This window comes from Scyliorhinus torazame, chromosome 13, assembly GCF_047496885.1.
Source record: "Scyliorhinus torazame isolate Kashiwa2021f chromosome 13, sScyTor2.1, whole genome shotgun sequence".
In the NCBI taxonomy this organism is placed as follows: Eukaryota; Metazoa; Chordata; class Chondrichthyes; order Carcharhiniformes; family Scyliorhinidae; genus Scyliorhinus; species Scyliorhinus torazame.
In genome coordinates, this window is record NC_092719.1 from 154,371,272 (window position 1) to 154,394,261 (window position 22,990).

General features: G+C 53.1%; 1 long non-coding RNA gene across 1 annotated transcript in view; it reads left to right on the top strand.

Moving 5' to 3' along the window:
* The first annotated feature begins 1,547 nt into the window (after positions 1–1,547).
* Positions 1,548–22,990, top strand: part of LOC140387739 (uncharacterized) — a 114,528-nt gene continuing 93,085 nt past the window's right edge. Inside the window, exon 1 of the long non-coding RNA XR_011933990.1 lies at positions 1,548–1,645. This is a non-coding gene — a long non-coding RNA (uncharacterized lncRNA). The remainder of the gene's footprint in view (positions 1,646–22,990) is intronic.

A 22,990-nucleotide genomic window follows, 5' to 3' on the forward strand; every position in this document is an offset into this window, starting at 1 on the left:
ATACATAATATAATATTTACTGAATTTCTTTGAGAGGTTGCTTTTAAGACTGTCATCGGAGAGAATTAGATCACCACAGATTTTGCAAAGCAATAGTTTTTCCATTCAGAATCAAAGCTCTATCTGTAGTAGTAACTGTACTCATGGAGTACAGTTACTACCAACTGTCCTGGCTTGACACAATTCACACCTCTTTAACCTGGGGTTACCCCATCTCTGGATCTGTAAAGATTTAATCACCTGCTAATGGTCGCATTCCAAGCATTGTCTGGCATCTTTGAATCTGTCTATATATATGTTTCTGGAACATACCTCTTCATTCACCTGAGGAAGGAGCAGCGCTCCGAAAGCTAGTGACATTGAAACAAACCTGTTGGACTTTAACCTGGTGTTGTAAAACTTCTTACTGTACTCATGGACTAATTGCTTTCTGATGTCCTTCCTTGGGACACATGATGTGATAATGTCATATTTCCTCAGCTGTATTTTTTTGTCGGTCTCTTCCTGTCAAGCGTGTTGTCCGTGGAAAGTTATTCAAGGGTGGTGATATGTACCCTTCATGAATTATGCATCTTAAACAAACTTACATGATCGGAGCTACTCAGCTGTAAGCCTTTTAGCTAGAACTAGACCACTGGAGAGCTCAACCACAGATCTTGAATAATGGTTTAAAACAGCAGAATGTGGTCTGCCCACTCTCACTCACTGAGCTTCATCGGCATACGCACGCACTGTGCATAACGCTTCATTTGCTTGTTACAGTTCCAATGAGGCTTTTAATCCCAGTGGGAGCCCATTTTACAGCTTTGTTGGTGGTTAGAAGGGCACATGCTTTTGAATTAAAGCTGTCTTTTACGGTGTTAAATCTTAGCAAGGTCAGGCTTGTTTTTATTTTCATTACTACAACCCAAGTGCCTTGCCAGTCAACACTTTGACAATTTCAATTTGCCCTTTTCTGAAGTATTAAGAACCTGAAGATTAATTTGAAAAATTAAACTCAAAGCATGTATTTTCATTCTTGCATAGATTTGGACTGAGCACACAAACCCAGCATTGTGTTGAAACTTATGGTATCGCAATATTTGTCTAAATTTATCTATAGTTTTAATTTAACTTCTTAATATTTTGCTCCAATCCATTTTCTGTCTACATGCATTAATTACAATTGGTCTGTGCAAAATTGTAACACATATTCATTTTCTGCTCCTTTATCAAAAATTAGGTGAAGCTTTACCCTTGTAAGAATGGAGAAAATCGTCCTCCATCTGCACGATGAAGCAAAATGAGGATTGGAAAACAAAGTGTGTGTGCCATGAATCAGAATCCTACATAAAATGCTGAATATTATTTGTATATTCTTTAAAGTGATTAATACAATTATTGAATGTTAATAAAGCAGCAGGCAAGCTATTTAATATTACACATTTAGACAATTATTTTTTTAACTTTTAGTTTTAATAAATCCTATTTTGTTTTCAAGTAATCCATCTGTGTACAATTAAAAAGTAATTTTACTTTCTTGTTCTTTGTTACATGGTGACAGTTCCAAGCAAGAGAAAGCCTTTGGTCGATCCAGTCCACCCATCCAGAGTATTCCCTTGGTAAATTTCTAATAATTGTGAATTTCTCCAAGAACTAATTTAAGGTAAGTTTGCAGTTTCTTCACTTTTCTGTCTTGTTCAAATTCACACCTTGATGGATTAGAAATTGTAGACCGAATGGTCACGTGATGCTGTGATGACATGGCTACCTACATGGTCACGCGATGGAAGTGTGGGAGTACTCCCCGGAGAGCAAGCAGAATGGAAGCATACGCAAACTGCTCAGAGTACTGAATAAACTATTGTTTGTTATAAGTCCTTGGTCGTCAGCCATCAGAACCCAGCACTTCTACATGGTGTCAGGAGGTGGCTGTGTGGTACAAAGACTTGGCCACATCGACCTGCACGTTGTTCGGGCCAAGTTTGTAAAGGGGTGGCATATTTATTGTGGTGCTGGATTATCAGGCAAATCAAAAAAGGTACAAGCACACCATACTAAATCTAGTGGGCCCTAAGGCCATCGAGAAATAATCTTTAAAAAGTTTGAAAACATTTGTCTGCCAGTGAAGAATATAATATTCGACAGGCACATATTTAACACCACAGGGTAAAGATTTGATGAATCGATAGGTTTAGTACACTGGGCTAAATCGCTGGCTTTGAAAGCAGACCAAGGCAGGCCAGCAGCACGGTTCAATTCCCATACCAGCCTCCCCGAACAGGCGCCGGAATGTGGCGACTAGGGGCTTTTCACAGTAACTTCATTTGAAGCCTACTTGTGACAATAAGCGATTTTCATTTCATTTCATTTCATATACGGTAACCTTGAGAATCTTAACAAAGAAATGCACATTTGGCACCATTATCGATGAGTTAGTTAGGGATCAAATAATCTGGTGTCCACAGCGATCTAGCCCACAAGCAGATGTTGCGAAAGAAAGATTTAGCACTACAAACAGCCATTAGTATTTGGATTGGATTGGATTTGTTTATTGTCACGTGTACCGAGGTATAGTGAAAAGTATTTTTCTGCGAGCAGCTCAACAGATCATTAAGTACATGGGAAGAAAAGGGAAGAAAAGAAAATACATAATAGGCAACACAACATATACAATGTAACTACATAAACACTGGCATCAGATGAAGCATACAGGGTGTAGTGTTAATGAGGTCAGTCCATAAGAAGGTCATTTAGGAGTCTGGTCACAGCCGGGAAGAAGCTGTTTTTGAGTCTGTTTGTGCGTGTTCTCAGACTTCTGTATCTCCTGCCCGATGGAAGAAGTTGGAAGAGTGAGTAAGCCGGGGGGGAGGGGTCTTTGATTATGCAGCCCGCTTTCCCCAGGCAGCGGGACGTGTAAATGGAGTCAATAGGTGGGAGGCAGTTTGTGTGATGGACTAGGCGGTGTTCACAACTCTCTGAAGTTTATTGCGGTCCTGGGCCGAGCAGTTGCCATACCAGGCTGTGATGCAGCCAGATAGGATGATTTCTATGGTGCATCTATAAAAGTTGGTAAGGGTTAATGTGGACATGCCGAATTTCCTTAGTTTCCTGAGGAAGTATAGAAGACGCTGTTGTGCTTTGTTGGTGGTAGCGACGACATGGGTGGACCAGGACAGATTTTTGGAGATGTGCACCCCTAGGAATTTGAAACTGCTGACCATCTCCACCTCAGCCCCGTTGATGCTGACAGGGGTGTGTACAATACTTTGCTTCCTGAAGTCAATGACCAGCTCTTTAGTTTTGCTGGCATTGAGGAAGAGATTCTTGTCACTGCACCACTCCACTAGGCTCTCTATCTCCCTCCGTATTCTGACTCGTCGTTATTCGAGATCCGGCCCACTATGGTCATATCGTCAGCAAACTTGTAGATGGAGTTGGAACCAAGTTTTGCCACGCAGTCGTGTGTGTACAGGGAGTAGAGTAGGGGGCTACGTACGCAGCCTTGCGGGGCCCCGGTATTGAGGGCTATTGTGGAGGAGGTGTTGTTGTTCATTTTTACTGATTGTGGTCTGTTGGTCAGAAAACCGAGGATCCAGTTGCAGAGTGGGGAGCCAAGTCCTAGGTTTTGGAGCTTTGATATGAGCTTGGCTGGGATTATGGTGTTGAAGGCGGAGCTGTAGTCAATAAATAGGAGTCTGATGTAGGAGTCCTTGTTGTCGAGATGCTCTAGGGATGAGTGTAGGACCAGGGAAATGGCGTCTGCTGTTGACCGTTTGCGACGGTATGCGAATTGCAGTGGATCAAGGCGTTCTGGGAATATGGAGGTGATGCGCTTCATGATCAACCTCTTGAAGCACTTCATTACGACTGAAGTCAGGGCCACCGGACGGTAGTCATTGAGGTACTTGCCTGGTTCTTCTTTGGCACCGGTATAATGGTGGTCTTCTTGAAGCAGGTGCGGACCTCGGAGTGGAGTACGGACAGGTTAAAGATGTCCGCGAAAACCTCTGCCAGCTGGTCCACGCAGACTCTGAGTGCACGACCAGGGATCCTGTCTGGGCCCGTCGCCTTCCGAGGGTTCACTTTCAGGAAGGCCGATCTGACCTCGGAAGCTGGGTATGGGTGAGTTATGGGCTGCTGGGGCACTCGACAGCGGATTGTTGGTTACCTGCTCGAACCGAGCATAGAATGCATTGAGTTCATCGGGGGGGGGTGCGCTGCTGCCAGAGATACTGCTCGGCTTCGCTTTATAGCCCGTTATGTTGTTTAGTCCTTGCCACAATAGCCGAGAGTCTGTCTGTGACTCTAGCTTGGTTTGATATTCTCTCTTGGCATCTCGGATGGCTTTGCGGAGGTCGTACCTGGATTTCTTGTATAGGTCAGGGTCGTCTGACTTGAACGCTTCAGATCTGTCCTTCAGTAGGGAGTCAATCCCGTGATTGAGCCATGGTTTCCAGTAGGGGAACGTATGTATTGCTTTTTTTACATGCAAAATGAACAGTCGGAAAAAGAGCCGCAAGAAGTTTAGGTGGGTAACAGAAGTTTTTGCGGCACAGGGCATGCCCTGTCTGAATTGCGGTGACCATCATCCTCAGTACAGCATGTTTGGTGTATGGCAAACACTGTAATAAATGTGGCAAGTGGGATTATTTTGGAAAATGCTGCAGATTGAGAGCACTGTGGCTTTCCTTTGCCACCAGCCACATTACGGCCAAACATGTCTGCCAAAGTTAGGAGCGTCAGCAAAGCGAGTGAACTGGAGCTCAGCCACAGCAACTAAACCACTGAGTCTCCAATAGCACTCTACTGTGAGAGTGTTGACGCTGTCACAGAGAAGGGTGAGATTTTCACCCCCTGAACGTGATTTGCAGCAACACCAAACCTAAGTTAAAGATTAACACTGGAGAAAAGTGAAATGTATTGCCAGGTGAATGCTATGGAGGCTAGACCCATATGCAGCACTGGGCCCCAATACCCACGTGGACCTTGTGGCCTCTGCTGTACAAGCATCTGCACAGACGGTGTGGTCACTCTCCATTGCACATAGTGCAACTTCAAGTTTCATATAGTCAACAAGAATGTAGGGCCACTGCTGGTTTTTGATACAGCATCGCTCTGGGGCTCATCCAACCTGGTTCAGAGGTACCAGGCCCCAGAAATGATAAAGTACAAAGACCTCTTCAATTGCAAAGTCATTGCTAAGCTACCAGTAATATCCCACATGGGACTAGATAATTCGGCATCACCAACAACTTGTGCTCCGAAGAGGTGCCAATAGCCATGAAGCAGAAAATAATCAACAAGCTGGATGTCATACTTCTCGTAGGCAAGGCCACAGAATGTTTTTCAGCAATGGTGGCTGCAGTAAAGACAGATGGCATGATCGAGATTTACATTGACCCAGCACACTTAAACAAAGCACTACTCCGACCTCATCACCCTATGAAGACAGTGGAACAGCTGATAGCAGACATGCCAAATGCTAATGTTTCCAGCATCCTGGATCTGAAAAATTTAAGTTCTGGCAACTCTCGCTCAATGAAGAATCCTTGAAACTCATTATATTCATGTCTCCTGTGGGCAGAAATTGTTTTTTTTTTGTACAACCTTTGGATCGCAACTGGCAATGAGGTCTTCCAATGGTGTATGAAGCCACTCTTTGCAGGACACCGTGAAAAACCAGACATCCCCGTCTGGAGTTGTACTGCGCAAAAATATGATGCAAGACTTTGTCTCATCCTCGACAGAATCTAAATAATAAAGCTAAAGCTTAACCCTACTAAATTCAAATTCAGGATCAACCAGGTTCCCTATGTGCGTCACATACTCACTGCCGATGGTATGAAGCTTGATCCAGACAAGAAAATGGCTATATGAAAGATGGCCATCCCCATGGACAAGTTTGTTTCATAGTGCTTCTTTGGTATGACAAATGATCTTTACAAAGTTTGCGCCTTATAACAGAGATGCCACTGGACCTCTTCACCAACTCCTTCACCAGGATGTCGAATGGTGATGGCAGGAGCACCACTCTGCTGTCTCCAACTGACACAAACAGGTACTCTCAGCCCCACTGTGCCTCAATACTTTGATGTTCGAGCACCCATATTCATGTTAGCAGATGCCTCCCAGCATGGACTTGGCGCAGTCTGTATCCAAGCCAAGGGTCCTCACTGATACAGGGATGCGGTATGCTCAGATTGAAATGGAACTTCTCGCTCTAGTCTTCGCCTGTCAGAAATTTAATGACTTCATATATAGTTGTCCTGCAAGTGTTGAAACTGATTATCAGACCATTGGGTAAGCTTAGCAGCTCACCATTGGCTGTTTGGTACGTGGCTCCGCCCTGACAGGCAGAGTATAAGAACAGGTGCCGTCCCAGCAGCCCTCATTCTGTACCGAAGCTGCTGGGGAACAGATCTAGTCTATTAAAGCCTTCAGTTATGATACAACCTCGTCTTCGAGTCTAATTGATCGTGCATCAATTTAATAGACTACTCTTGAGCTGAAAGAATGGATCTCCGAATCAAGCCGGAGTGTCTGCAACTCAGCCCCCACGCGGAGAACTTAGCTGCGATTTTTAAGCACTGGCTGGCGTGCTTTAAAGGATACCTCGAGACGGCTGGAGGCACCCCCTCAGGAGAACAGAAACTGCATCTCCTGCACTCGAGAGTAAGCCCTGGAATTTTCTCCCTCATCGAGGAGGCGGAGGACTATGATGATGCAATCGAACTGCTAAAGGGACATTATATACGCCCTGCAAACCAGGTCTACGCACATCACCTGCTTGCAACTGGACGGCAAAGCCCCGGGAATCGCTGGAGGACTTCTACCGTGCGCTACTGGAGTGCTGGGCAGAAACTGTGGCTGCTCGCAAGTTTCGGGCAGCGAGCACACGGAACTTCTAATCCGGGTTGCATTTGTAGCAGGTATGAGCTCTTCAGCGATCCGACAAAGACTTTTAGAAAAGGACACCCTGGGACTGAGAGAAGCACGGGCCCTGGCAGGGTCCATGGATGTTGCCTACAGAAAGTCCTATGCGCCTGAACGCGCGGCGGCCCCCTGGGCTGCGTGGCATCCCGCAGCGGCAGCCCCACTGACCTTCCCCGTGTCCCCGCAGGCCTGCGCTGTAAGATGGCCCGCTAGCTCCTTTGGGCCCTGTTGCTTCTGTGGGCAGGCAAAGCACCCCCGCCAGCGCTGCCCAGCCCGCACCTCCACCTGCAAAGGGTGCGGCAAGAAGGGCCATTTTGTGGGGGTCTGCCAGGCACGAGCCGTGGCCGCGGCCTCCAATGACTCCGGACCGCCGCGGCAACCTTCCCTTCGTGCCCCAGGCCGCCACCCCCCTATCCGAGGACCACAAGCTAGAATGCTACAACCTCAGCATCGTCTACAAATGTGGTAAAGAGATGTTCTTGGCTGATGCTTTTGCAGAGCCATCTTATCCACTATAGACCAAGCAGATCGTGAGGAAGACAGTGACATCATGACCACAGATGTGCTGTCCTCTCCTAAATCCTGTAACTTTGAAGATGCCCCATAGGTGATCATCACAAGCAGGTAACAGCACAACATCACCATTAGAGGCTGGTCTGAATCATGATGGGAACCTCGCCACGAGCTCTGCGCATTCTTCACCATCGGAGATGATCTAACTGCACAGGATGGACTGATACTGCATGGCCAGCAATTCATCATCCCTACTTTTTTTCAGAAGTACTACACTCAGCAACTTCACCAAGGGCACCCAGGGTTGGAAGCAACCAGATACAGGGCCACGGAATCACTATACTGACACTCCTATGTCAGCCAACATGGTTAGGGAGGTCTCCATGCAATGTACTCAAGCCACATCAAACCAAAGGACTGCTGTACCTGCATGACGTCCCAGGCCTTCCATGATCCTTCACGAAGGCTGACATATTTGAATGCAATGGTAAACATTTGATCTTAGTCGGCCTGTTTTTCCAGGTAATTGGAACCCGAATATCTGCCGAACATGACCAGTAACACAGTCATAATCAAGCTTGAAACACTTTGCCACAATACTGCATCCCTCAGAGACCCATGCCAAACAACATTCACCAATTCATTTCCACTAAATGTAGAAACTTTGCACATGCGTGGGACTTTGAGCATATCACGAGCAGTCCAATGGCCTGGCGGAACAGGAGGTACGCTCAGCTAAGCATCTCCTAGAGAAATGTGCCCAAGATCACAGATTACTACGTTGCACCCTTCAACTTGTGAAACACGCCAAAACAGAGTCTACCCTCATCAGCACAATGACTAATCTCTTGGCGCAGTAGGATTATAATTCCTACTGCCAAGGGCCTGTTGCAGCCCAAACTCGAAACCAATGTCAGTGATACCCTCGTGAATGCTGATTAAGAATGAAACTGCACTATGATTACAATGCTCACGACTTGCCCCACAGCTGAACAATTACATGGTAGCCTCGGACGACGTCCAGCAAGTACAAAACCACCTCACCAACTACAGCACCAGAAAATGCCACAGTACCCCAGCACCCAGCTTACAACACAGGCCCCCTATGCAAACGGAGGCTTTCACAGAGGCCTATGAGGCAAGCCTTGCATCCACTGGGAACATCAAAGGAAAGCCCTAGGTCGTCCACACTGAGGACACCAGCCTGAGAACATCTACAGCCCAGCCAAATTGCACAATCCCATGCTCAAGGCGTATGCCAAAACACAACACGTGCCTCGGAGAATGTCTTGGACCTCGCGACGCGACGGGCCCCGGGGCCGCCCCAATTCTCCGGGCCGGATGGGCCGTAGTCCCGCCGGCGTAGATCAAACCACCTATTTAACGGCGGCAACCAGTCGTGATGGTTGACGCCAGCTAGCGCGGAGGTGTGGGTCGGCATGGGGCGGCCGCCGGAGAAGTGACGGCACGTCCGCAAGTGGTGGGTGTCATGATATTCAAACACACACATCATTATAGACACACCAACAGACAAATCAGAACACACAACACCACAACCAATGACAGAAAGATATAAAAGCACAGACACGACCCCCGGTGGTCAGTATTAGCTGCAGAGGAGAACCAGGACACATCTGTTACCAAACACACTCAGGGAGACAGCACGTGCAGAGTATCCAGAACGAACTGTATTATAAGAGTTAAAATAAAATAGAGTTGTACCACATACAACTGTGTTGGCTCATCTGTGCACCAGAGAATCCAACACCACATGGTACAGGAGTGGATCGATACCTGCCGGCATACCTCAGTGTACACAGACAACCAGCAGTGCCCAGGCAAAATGATAGAGCTCCCGGTTCCGCAGCCGCTCCAGTGCTACGGCGATCTCCGCGAAAACTGGCGGCGATTCCGGCAATGGTTCGAATTGTTCCTGGTGGCAGCTGAACTCCAAGACCTGGATGATAGCGAAAAAATTGAATTTCTCCTCACCATCGCCGGTGCAAGGGCAAGAGAAATATTCACAAGGTTCAGGTTCTTCAGGAGGCAGCAAAGGTACGATTACCAGGCAGTCCTGGACAAATTCTCCAAGTACTGTGAAGAAAACGCAATCCAATCGGCAAGTAAAGGTAAGAAAAGCTGCAGTACTCACCTCGTGGCTGGGATCCCGGAGCCCGAATTCCCAGAGGCCGAAATCCCGGGCCTGAGAGAGGGCTGGGTCGAGGTTGGCGGCCATCTTGCTAAAGGTATCACGCTAGCACAGTTGCGCGAGCAGTGCGCAGAACCGGAAGTTTCGTTTGCGCATGCGCGAGATGCTGCGCATGCGCAGTCAAGAAAATGGCCATCGGTAAAGGAACAGCGATCTGAGCATGCGCAGTCGCTTCCTACGTGCTACATACCGAGCGTCAGGATGTCAGAGGCCCCAGACTGCACCAATTTAAAGGGGAAACGTCCCAAATCCAATTTAAAAGGGAAACGTCCCAAATCAAAAAAACAAAAATCTGTTAAAGCTGTAAAACAACCTTCCCTCACCTGGAATGACAGCACATTGCCGCAAATTGACCCAGGAGATGAATTTGACCTCCGAAGAACCCTCCGACAAGCAGTTACCTACGCACAAGCCGATGATTCCGACCTCGAATACTTCGATGACGATCTTTACAGTGTTTCCGGACCTCGCGAGCCCAATGATAGCTCCGTGGTCCTATATGACTATGACTCAGACGAACCTTTCGTGTTGCACATTGGCGGCCCCCACATTGAATCCGACGCAGATGCGGATTCATTTTTCGGATTTGAGGATCTTCAATCCAGCAGATATGACGTTCCAACTTATCAGTACCGGATGATGCTGCAGCCTGACATTAACAGACAGGGAGTGGTGCAAGCACACGGAGAGGGCCCTGCTGCCACACAGAGCGTGGTCCACGTCCCGCTCAACGTTCCCGACTCTATGAAAGAAGACATGCAAGACTCCAGAGTGCAGTCCTCGCATGAACCAGAAGTGACTCCAGTGTCACAAGCTTCCACAGCAAGCTCGTGGACAGACTCCACAATTGCAGAAATGCAAGACTCCAGAGCGCAGTCCTTGCACGGACAAGAAGTGACTCCAGTGTCACAAGCCTCCACAGAGAGCTCGTGGACAGCCTCCACGATAGAAGCAATGCAAGACTCCAGAGCGCAGTCCTTGCACGAACAAGAAGTGACTCCAGTGTCACAAGCCTCCACAGAGAGCTCGTGGACAGCCTCCACGATAGAAGCAACGCAAGACTCCAGAGCGCAGTCCTTGCACGAACAAGAAGTGACTCCAGTGTCACAAGCCTCCACAGAGAGCTCGTGGACAGCCTCCACGATAGAAGCAATGCAAGACTCCAATGTGCAGTCCTTGCAGGAACAAGACCATGAGGGTCTAGCAACCTCTCCTGACCAACCAGCGGCAGACGATGCAAGTCTGCCATGCTCACGTGAACAGCAAGAAGGCTATAACAGCCTACCATGCTCCACTACACAGCAGCATGACCATGACGGTCTCTCATGCTACAATGAAGGGCACAGCGCTGAAGACTATTCAAGCCCAACTGAAGACAAGCCAAAGGAATCGCCTCGTCCAAGCCCGAAGAAAAAAGGTTTATGCGCTGACCTTCAGGATCATTATAGCCGAACAGAGATTAATAATGCTGCACGGCCACAGAAGGATGCTGAGGATTTGCTAACGAAATTAATTGAATGTTTAACTTGCAAGGAGCAGACTGAGAATTGCCAGTGTTTTAGTACGGATCGAAAAAATGGACAAGACATTGATCCTCAGGTAATGGAAATAACACAACCTGAATCATATCTACAGCAGGGACAAATGTCTCCCTTCAACACAACGCCGCAAAATCCCAACTTCGGAGACCAGCAGTTAGTCAGTAATGACTCTTCAAACCTTGAGGGGAACATTAATTGCATTGAACCTATACACACTCCACTGATTATTGAGCAGAACATTGGAGCAAGAATCCTGAGGACATCGACATCGAGTAGCCAGATAACGAATTTAAAACCCACAGCAGTTTCAAGTGAACCAAGTGTGCTTTCCACAAATGGTGAAGATGCAGATAAGGTCGACCCGATTATCCATTGTACCACACTAACCCCAGTGATTAAGCAGTTATGTATGGGGAGTATAATGTGGGCAATTGAGAACAGTAAAAGAGAGACTGTGACCATGCCAGTCCCAGCAAAATCAGACCCAGAGACCATGAAGGCATGTACATTAGAAAAAGATACATATGAGGTACCTGAGAAGAAAAGTGAAACGGAATGTTCTTTGGAAAATAGTACAATGTCGATAGAAACATTGGATCCTATATTCGAGACCATACATATGGGAGAATTTGGGGGTAATAAACAAGGTTCTGCAATGTCTGGGGGAAGATTTAAAATTCCGAAGAAGAAAAGCCCAAATGAAGGACAACGGCAAGACAATGACAGTCCACCGACATGGTGTGCACCACCAGATGAAAACTCTGACAATTTACCCAACCCTAGTGAACAGCAAGCTGCTAATGAGGATCTATCCACGGGATGTGAGACGAGTGACGACAGCATCCCACTTCCCATGCAAAAGGTGCAAGGTGACAGACCTCGCCTAGTGCGTACCGAGGCACTCGACGATCACGGTGGGACCACTGACGACTGCGGTGGCGGCGCACCGCTTCCACCCTCGATGGCTCGACCCTCTCCACTGGTTGGTGCATTCCTGCATGTTCCGACTCCAGAAGTGCAGCTTCAGGGAATCTCGGCTGCCTCCAGTGAACCTGTTGGGACTCCGGACGGGGGGCATCGACGGAAGGCAGACCGGACTCCAGATGGGGAGCAGCCAAGCGCCGACTCTGATTTGCGCACGCCAGACCTTGCTCCGGACGGGCGGTGTCGCGGCCTCGGTGATGGCACGCTCAGGGTGACGGCGGATGCCACGGCGACAGGGAATGGATCGCGTGGCAGTCCCACTGGGTCGGCAGTGGCAACCAGCACCGGCGGTCCAAGATGGACACACCAATTCGCGCCATCGCCAGACGTTGATGCGAGCAACAATTCTCTCTCCAAGGCGACATGCTTCGACGTTTCTCTGCGGAGTCGCCCTTCTGGCACAGCAGGTGGCCGGAACCAGCGTGCACAGTCTCGGCCAACTTCCACATCTGGCACAGTCATCGCCTTGCATGATATTAGTGATGGTGCTACTTCGATGGCAACGACCCATCGGCTACAAGATGCCGTCCACCACAAACATAAAAAGAAAAAGACTCCACCTTGTTCCTGGCATGCAGGGCGGATGGATTGGTGCGTAGGCGCAATCAGCGAGCTTTGCGCCGCCTTCCATGCTCGCAACTGAACCGTACGCACACGCCGGATCCTCCACTGGTTCCCAAGGATGACTTCGTGGAGATGCCACGGATCATGCCCCTTCCATCGCCACCAGAACCAAACCACAGCCAAGGCACCACTAACAAAGATGTTGAATGTTATATTTGCACGAATGAAAAAACCAAGCACTGCACGAAGTACAACAAATGGTAAAGTAGAGACTTCGGCAACAGCATCACCTCCAACAGTCCAAGGTGAACCAGTGTGACCCCAAATCTCCACAGCTGAACCGGCTTGAGGACCAGCCCATTTTTGAGGCGGTCACCCATTAGACTGGACTTATAACGCTGTTCATACGTTCAAAAAGTCAAACACTTCTGTATTATAACCTGTTGTTGTTTATTGTTCCAGATATCGTCTGACCAGACCAATGTTCAAGTTTTTTTTTTCTCTCGCATCCAAGTTTTGTTATGGTACAACCTTGTTAGTGTGACGCACCCGACATCGCCCCATGTAAATAGTTACGTCATATACACACGCTGTACACAACACACACACACACTCTTAGGTGCACTCATGACACAATTATATTTATAACCACGTAGGCACATATCTTTGTAAAAAGGGGGGATGTCATGATATTCAAACACACACATCATGATAGACACACCAACAGACAAATCAGAACACACAACACCACAACCAATGACAGAAAGATATAAAAGCACAGACACGACCCCCGGTGGTCAGTATTAGCTGCAGAGGAGGACCAGGACAGATCTGTTACCAAACACACTCAGGGAGACAGCACTTGCAGAGTATCCAGAACGAACTGTATTATAAGAGTTAAAATAAAATAGAGTTGTACCACATACAACTGTGTTGGCTCATCTATGCACCAGAGCACCCAACACCACAGTGGGGGGGGACTGCAGGAGCCGTTGGAGTGTGCGTGCCGGGGAGGGGGGGGGGGGGGGAGAGGGTTGGGGGGGAGGGAGGGGCCGAGGGGGAAGGGAGGGGCTGGGGAGGGAGGGGCTGGGGAAAGGGAGGGGCTGGGGAGAGGGAGGGGCTGGGGGATGGGAGGGGCTGGGGGGGTGAGAGTCAACGACCATCCTGTTTTTCTCCCCGGTTTTCACCACTACCACTTGGGCTCTCCAGGGGCTGTTGCTGGCCTCGATGATGCCTTCCCGCAGCAGCCGCTGGACCTCAGAACTGATGAAGGTCCTGTCCTGGGCGTTGTACCGTCTGCTCCTGGTGGCGACGGGTTTGCAATCTGGGATGAGGTTTGCAAACAGAGAAGGCAGGTTGGCCTTAAGGGTCGTGAGGCCGCAAACAGTAAGGGGTGGTAGGGGCCCGCCAAATTTCAGGGTTACGCTCTGGAGATTGCACTGGAATTCCAGGCCGAGTAGCAAGGCAGTGCAGAGGTTTGGGAGGATGTAGAGCCGGAAGCCGCTGAACTCTACGCCCTGGACGGTGAGGGTGGCGATGCAGTACCCCCGGATCGGCACGGAGTGGGATCCGGAGGCCAGGGAGATTCTTTGGTTAGCGGGGTGTACCGCGAGAGAGCAGCACCTTACTATATCGGGGTGGATGAAGCTCTCAGTGCTCCCGGAGTCCAGAAGGCAGGATATCTCGTGCCCGTCGACCTTCACCTTTGTCGAAACGGTCGCGAGGTTTTGCGGTCGAGACTGGTCGATCGTGACCAAGGCGAGATGCGGCTGGTCGTCGGCGGTTGCAGGCGATGAGCGGCCCAATGAGGTGCCCGACAGGCAGTGGTCCTGAGGCGGGTAAGATGACGGCGCCCACGGGCCGCACGTGTCCTGGGGCAGGCAAGATGGCGGTGTCCATTGGTTCTGAGGCGGCGCCCACGGGCCGCACGTGGTCTGAGGAGAGGAAGATGGTGGCACCCACTGGCCGCAAGTGGGGGGGTGCCGGGACAATAGCGGCAATTGAGCGGGCCTTGCACACTGCAGCAAAATGTCCCTTCTTGCCACAGGCCTTACAGACGCGCTCTGCGCCGGGCAGCGCTGCCGGGGTGTTTTGACTGTCCGCAGAAGTAGCACTTGGGTTCCCCGGGGTTGGTTGGCTGCCGCGTGGCGCAGGCGTGGGGTTGGCTGAGGGCAGTTGCTGATGGGGTCCATGATGGGGTAGCTGCTGGGGGGTCCACGATGCACAAGGGGGGTGGGCCGTGCGGTCGGGGGCATAAGCCTGTAGGTTGCCTGTGGCGACCATGAGCGAGAGCGGTAGTTTCTTCGTCGCCGCGAGGTCAAGCGTGGCCCCTTCTAAGAGGCGCAGGCAGATGTAGTCAGACCCTATGCCCGTAGTGAACGCGTCTCTCATTAGCAGGTTCGAATGTTCGGTGGCCGAAACGGCCTGGCAGTCACAGTCTCTCACCAGGGTGAGCAGGCCATGACAGAGGTTTTCCACAGACTCACAAGGAAGTTGGTGCCGCGTGGATAGGGAGGTGCCTGGCGTAGATCTTGTTGGTCTGCTGAGCGTAATTCTCCTTCAGTAGCGCCATGGCCTCTGCATAGGTAGGCGCGTCCTGGACGAGGGGAAAAACATTGGAGCTCAGCCGCGTGTACATAACCTGTAGCTTCCGTGCTTCTGAGATTGGGTCTGGTGCAGACCCGATGTAAGCTTCAAAGCAAGCTAGCCAATGTTGGAAGTCCTTTTTGGCGTTGTCTGCTTGAGGATGCAGCTTCAGGCGATCCGGCTTGATGCGGAGATCCATCTTTGAAAAATCTCTGTGTAATAAATTGATGCGCCATCAATTACGACGAGATGAGAGTAGAATGTAATCGAGGCTTTATTACACAGAGATGTGTGGCCTCCTATAGCAGCTTACGAAATGGCTGCAGTTCGGAGAGCCCACACATTTATACTCCGTTTCCTGGGCGGAGCCAGCAGGCAGGGATCTACCCCCGTACCTGTAGTACAGGGGCCTTACCGTAATACCCATATGTACAATATAACACAACAGTGGTGACTACCACAGGGAGGGACTGGGGGGAGGGAGGGGCTGGGGTGAGGGAGGGACTGGGGGGAGGGGGAGGTTTGGGGATGGAGCGTGCCGGGGAGGAAAGGGGGTTGGGGTGTGGGGAGGGTGCATGCCGGGGAGGAGGGGGTGGGGTTGGGTAGGGTGTGTGCCGGGGAGGAGAGGAGGGGGGGGGGGCGTTGGGGAGGGTTTGTGCCGGGGAGGAGAGGGGGGGATGTTGGGGAGGGTGTGTGCCGGGAGGGTTGGGGAGGGTGCGTGCCGGGGTGGGGGAGGGTGGGGGGGGGGGGGGGGTTGGGGAGGGTGCGTGCCGGGGAGGAGAGGGGGGGGCGGGGAGGGCGAGTGATGGAGAGGGTGCGTGCCGGGGAGAAGGGAGGGGGGGGTTGGGGAGGGTGCGTGCCGGGGAGGAGGGGGGGGGGGTGGGCTGGGGAGGGTGCATGCCGGGGAGGGGGGTGTCCCCCTGGCCATGTGACAGCTGGCAACAGTCGCGACCATGCAGCCCATGGCACCTGGCTGCGGGGGAGGGGGGGGGGGGGTTGGGGAGGGTGCGTGCCGGGGAGGAGAGGGGGGGGGGCGGGGAGGGCGAGTGATGGAGAGGGTGCGTGCCGGGGAGAAGGGAGGGGGGGGTTGGGGAGGGTGCGTGCCGGGGAGGAGGGGGGGGGTGGGCTGGGGAGGGTGCATGCCGGGGAGGGGGGGTGTCCCCCTGGCCATGTGACAGCTGGCAACAGTCGCGACGATGCAGCCCATGGCACCTGGCTGCGGGGGGGGGGGGGGGGGGGGGGGCAGTGGTGACGTGTCGTCTATCCCCCCCCACCCCCTGCAGGCCATTATGTTTAGTCATCACCCAGCGATGTTGGCCGCCGTGGGGGAAGCCGCGCTTCTACATGTTGCCCTGGAGCTGGAGCAGGAGCGTGCCAGGGAGGCGGCGGAGACTGCCCCAGAGGAGTGTGCCAGGGAGGCGGCGGAGACTGCCCCAGAGGAGCGTGCCAGGGAGGCGGCGGAGACTGCCACAGAGGAGTGTGCCGCAGGGAGGCCGGTGGCAGCTGCCCAGGCTGGCGGGCCGCCTACACGACAGGACGAGGAGGAGGAGGAGGTGGTGGTGGTGCCACGGCAACGGAGACTGGTGCATCCGTGCAGTGACAGATGCCCTATATGGCATTGCAGACCATTACATCCAGTCCCCTATGCATTGGGCCAGCCAGGATGCCCGGGCAACAGGCTTCGCTGCGGCGGCCAGGATTCCCATGGTCCAGGGGGCGATCAATGGGATGCACGTCGCCGTCAGGCCATCTGCAGATAACAGGGCCGTGTTCATGAATAGGAAGGGGACCCATTCCATGAACATTCAGGTGGTCTGCGACCGCCGCATGAGGATCCTGCACGTCTGCGCCCGGTACCCAGGCAGTGTACATGACTCATTCATATTGGTGCAATCTTTCACCCCACCATGTCGAAGTACGCCCCTCCCGGCTGAGGGGCTGGTTGCTTGGCGACAGGGGTTACCCGTTGCGGTCATGGCTGATGACGCCTATACGGAGGCCACAGACTGACGCGGAGAATAGCTACAACGATGCCCATGCAGCGACCAGGGGTGTGACAGAGAGGTGCTTTGGGCTGCTAAAGATGCGCTTCAGGTGCCTGGACTGCTCTGGAGGGGCCCTGCAGTACCCGTTAGATAGGGTCAGCCTCATCGTTGTGGTCTGCTGCTTCCTGCACAACATAGCCCAGCAGAGGGGCGATGTGCTGGAGGCAGAGGAGAGGGAAGCGGAGGAACAGCAAGACGAGGCGCAGACCTCCCCAGATGAGGAGGATGGGGGCAATGGTCAGGACAGACGGGCTGGACATGGACGGGAGGCTGCCCATCTACCGACTAGGCCAGCGGGCATGGGACAGGCTAATAGCCGCCCGGTTCATGGACTAGGGGGAGCGTGGGAATGGCCGACTGTGGGCACAGACTGCACACTACCAGCCTACCATCCTCACCCCACCCACCCACCAGCCTACCATCCTCACCCCACCCACCCACCAGCCTACCACCCTCACTCCACCAATCCATCACCAACCACCCTCACCCCGCCCACCCAACACCAACCACCCGCACCCCACTCGCATGCACACCACCCCTCCATTGCACATCCACCTGCGGCACAATGGGCCGGGCTCACACGGGCGCCGGTGGATGCGTGTCTATTGCAGGCCATGGAGGATGATGACAACCCACCCTGCGATGAGCTCTGGGCACCACATCGCTGGACAATGTCTGACCCATGGCCACAGTACCACCCTCCACCCGGACCATCCTTGCATGCAGCCGTGACACTGCAGCGCACGGTCCAGTCATCTGCCCAGGGGGGATGGCGAGCACGACCCGGGGGGAGGGGGGGGCACACTCACCTGAGGCCGACGTTCTATCATCCACTCACCTCACACCACACCCCGCACGCATCAGACAGAGCACATAGGCAGCTTCTGTAGGTGTGAAAGTAATTTTAATAACAAACAGTTCATACACGTGCCCTAGCCGCCTGGGACGGAAGGGGGGGGGGGAGTCAGAGGTGTTGCGGTGTTCCGGGACCTCCCATACAGGGTGATGCACGATCAATTGCACAAAGACTAAAGTTGGGTACAACTGTGGCTTTAATACAGTCAGGTGCGTGGCCTCCTGCTGCAGCTGGCGAAATGGCAGGGCACTGGAGTTCATGCATATTTATACAGTTCTCAGTGGGCGGAGCCAGCCGGCAGGCGCTACCGGCGAATCTGTAGTGCAGGTCCTACCTTACGTCTCCTATTACAGTGGTTCACCACATTCACCCCTTGTTAAAAATGAGTCCGGTGGGGGTGACGTGAAACTATATACAATTAGTGCAATTATGTACAGCGGTAGGGAAAGAAAAGTCCATGTTGGCGGTCCGGAGTCCGTCAAAGGTTCAGCCGGTCCGGTGCTTTTGTGCTTCGTTGGGAGTGGCGTAACGGTGACGGTGAAGTCGGTGCCGGCGGTGGTGGAGGTGGCACCGATGGCGGTAGTGACGGTGCTGAGGCTGGCCAGTCATCGGGGAACTCCGGGAGCGTGCAGAAGTCTTCTTCGTCCTCTTGTGCGGAAAAGGGGAGGGGGGTTGGACTGGTGGGGTCAATATTGGCGGCGCGGTGGGAGGTGAGAGGGGGGGCGCATTGGTGGGGGTGTGTGTTGGGGTGGAACCTGACGGTGCTAGGTCCCTCAGTGAGACAGTATCTTGGCAGCCGTCGGGGAACTCAACATAGGCATATTGAGGGTTGGCGTGGAGCAGGTGAACCTTGTCCACCAAGGGGTCCGCCTTGTGGAGTCAGACGTGCCTACGGAGAAGGACCGGTCCTGGAGCCGCGAGCCAAGTCGGGAGCGACACCCCGGATGTGGACTTCCTGGGGAAGGTAAAAACACGTTCATGGGATGTGTTATTAGTGGCGGCGCACAATAGTGACCAGATGGAGTGTAGAGCGTCAGGGTGGACCTCCTGCCAGCGAGAGGCTGCAGGGCCAGCTGGACGGCCCTCCAAACCGTCCCATTCTCCCGTTCTACTTACCCGTTTCCCTGGGGGTTGTAGCTGGTCGTCCTGCTGGAGGCTATACCTCTGCTGAGCAGGAACTGACGCAGCTCATCGCTCATGAATGAGGATCCCCTGTGACTGTCGATGTAGGCGGGGAAACCGAACAGAGCGAAGATGGTGCTGAGAGCCTTGATGACGGTGGCAGACATCATATCGGAGCATGGGATGGCGAAGGGGAATCTGGAGTACTCATCGACCACACTAAGAATGTACGTGTTACGGTTGATGGAGGGGAGGGGCCCTTCGAAATCCACGCTGAGGCGTTCAAAGGGGTGGGAAGCCTTCACCAGGCGCGCACGGTCCGGCCGGTAGAAGTGCGGCTTGCACTCCGCACAGACCTGGCAGTCCCTGGTGACTGTCCTTACTTCCTCGACGGAGTAGGGCAGATTGCGAGCTTTGACCAGATGGTACAATCGAGTGACCCCCGGGTGACAAAGGCTGTCGTGTAGGGCCCGGAGTTGGTCCACTTGTGCGCTGGCACATGTACCTCGGGAGAGGGCATCTGGGGGCTCGTTGAGTTTACCGGGGCGATACAAGATCTTGTAATTATAGGTGGAGAGCTCGATTCTCCACCGCAAGATTTTATCATTTTTGATCTTGCCCCGCTGTGTGTTATTGAACATGAAGGCTACCGACCGTTGGTCCGTTAGGAGAGTGAATCTCTTACCGGCCAGCTAATGCCTCCAATGCCGCACATCTTCAACGATACCTTGGGCCTCCTTTTCGACGGATAAGTGTTGAATTTCCGAGGCATGAAGGGTGCGGGAAAAGAATGCCACAGGTCTGCCTGCCTGGTTTAGAGTGGCGGCAGGGGCCACGTCTGAAGCGTCGTTTTCTACTTGGAAAGGCAGTGACTCGTCCACTGCGCGCATCCCGGCCTTGGCGATGTCTGCTCTGATGCGGTCGAAAGCATGTTGTACCTCGGCCGCAAGGGGGAATTGGGTGGACTGAATGAGTAGGCGGGCCTTGTCCGCATAGTTTGGTACCCACTGAGCGTAGTAGGAAAAGAACCCCAGGCAGCGTTTGAGGGCCTTGGGGCAGTGGGGGAGGGGAAGTTCCATGAGGGGGCACATGCGGTCGGGCTCGGGCCCGAGAAGTCCGTTTTGGACTATATAGCCGAGAATGGCTAGCCGGGTCGCGCTGAACACACACTTCTCTTTGTTGTAGGTCAGGTTGAGAAGAGTGGCAGTGCGGAGGAATTTATCGAGGTTGGCATCATGGTCCTGCTGGTCATGGCCGCAGATGGTGACATTATCTAAGTGCAGAAAGGTGGCCCGCAAACCGTACTGGTCGACTATTCGGTCCATCTCTCTTTGGAAGACCGAGACCCCATTTGTGATACCGAAAGGGACCCTAAGGAAGTGGTAGAGGCGACCGTCCGCCTCGAAGGCCGTGTATGGCCGGTCCGACTTCCGGATGGGGAGCTGGTGGTAGGCGAATTTCAGGTCAATTGTTGAGCAGAGCTGCGTGTACCGATTGATGGTCTGGCTGTAGTCCACGACCATCCTGTGTTTCTCCCCAGTTTTAGCCACTACCACTTGGGCTCTCCAGGGACTGTTGCTGGCCTCGATATTACCCTCCTTAAGCAGCGGCTGGACTTCGGACCTGATGAAGGTCTTGTCCTGGGTGCTGTACCGTCTGCTCCTAGTGGCAACAGGCTTGCAATCCGCAGTTAGATTGGCAAAAAGGGAAGGGGGATCGATCTTGAGGGTCGTGAGGCCGCAAACGGTAAGTGGGGGTAAGGGCCCGCCGAATGTGAGGGTGAGGCTCTGGAGGTTGCACTGGAAGTCCATGCCCAACAGGAGTGCAGCGCAGAGATTAGGAAGGACATAGAGGAGGAAGTTACTAAATTCTACGCCCTGGACCGTGAGGGTGACTGTACAAAAGCCTCGGATCGGGACGGAGTGGGATCCGGAGGCTAGGGAGATCCTTTGATTGGCAGGGTGGACCGCGAGGGAGCAGCGCCTTACCGTATCTGGGTGACCGAAGATTTTGTTGCTCCCGGAGTCCAGCTGGCACAAGGTCGCGTGGCCGTTGATTTTAACCGTCGTCGATGCGGTGGCCAGGTTGTGCGGGCATCAAAGCGAGCTGCGGGTAGCCATCGGATGCTTCGAGTGGCGAGCGTGTGCGGTTCCGATGTCTGGATGGCCGGAGATCCTGTGCCGGACAAGATGGCGGTGCCCATGGTGTGCACATTGCGGGGTCGGGACAAGATGGCGGCGCCCATGGGGCGCACGTGGCCGAAGGGGGACAAGATGGCTGCGCCCATTGGTCGCACATGGACCCGGGAGGAGAAGATGGCGGCTCCCATTGTACGTCTGCCGTGGGGGAGGGGCGATAGCGGGCGCGATCGCAGCGACTGCCAGGCCTGGCACACCGCCGCGAAGTGGCCCTTTTTACTGCAGGCTTTACAGACTGCAGTGCGGGCCGGGCAGTGTTGGCAGGGGTGCTTCTGCTGACCGCAGAAGTAGCAGCGGGGACCCCCGGGGTGCGCGGATCGGCATGAGGCACAGGCGTATTGGCAAGGCAGGGCCCCGGCTGAGGAGGTCGTCGGCAGGGTCCAGGAGGGGTAGGAAGGAGTAGAAGGGTGGGCAGCGCGGCGGGAGGGGTACGATTCTACGTTACGGGATGCGACCGTCATGGAGAGTGCCAAGGTTTTCATCTCCACCAGTTCGAGCGTGGCCCCTTCCAGTAATCGTTCTCGGATGCGGTTTGACGCAATCCCTGTCACGAAGGCATCGCGCATGAGGAGATTCGGGTGTTCGGCGGCCGTATCGACCTGACAGTCACAGTCCCGGACTAGTGGAATTAGGGGCCGCCAGAAGTCTTCGATGGACTCACCAGGTAGTTGCGAGCGCGTAGCGAGTACATGCCTGGCGAAGAGCGTGTTCGTCTTCTGCGCGTAGTGTTCCTTAAGGAGTTCCATTGCTTTTGTGTAAATTGTGGCATCTTGGATCAACGGGAACACGCTGGAGCTCAGTCTGGAGTACAGGGCATTTATCTTCGAAGCCTCCGTTGGCGCGGGGGCTGCAGCCTTGAAGTAGGCCTCAAAACATGCTAGCCAGTGAGTAAAGTCATATCAGGCGTCGGACGAGTGTGGATCCAGCTGCAGACGATCGGGCTTAATTCTGATATCCATTCTGTGGAAAATCTGACAAATGAATTGATGCACGATCAATTGCACAAAGACTAAAGTTGGGTACAACTGTGGCTTTATTATAGTTAGATGCGTGGCCTCCTGCTGCAGCTGGCGAAATGGCAGGGCACTGGAGGTTATGCACATTTCTACAGTTCTCCGTGGGCGGAGCCAGCCGGCAGGAGCTACAGGCGAACCTGTAGTGCAGGTCCTACCTTACATCTCCTATTACAGTGGTTCACCACACAGGGGGACCCGGAACGGGCCCCAGCACCTCCTCCTCCCTCGGGGTGCCCCATGGACCCCGGGCCTTTACATGGGTCGGAGATGCAAACGGACCGAGCATCCGATGCCCCCCGACACCTGCCGCTGTTAGTCCTGGAGGCCCGCCCTGGTATCAAAAAGGGTCTGCAGGTTTGCAGCCATGGAGCTCAGGGAGTTGGCCATCCCTATCAGTGTCTGGGCGACGTCGGCCAGCACCTGGGCAATGGCACCGATGCC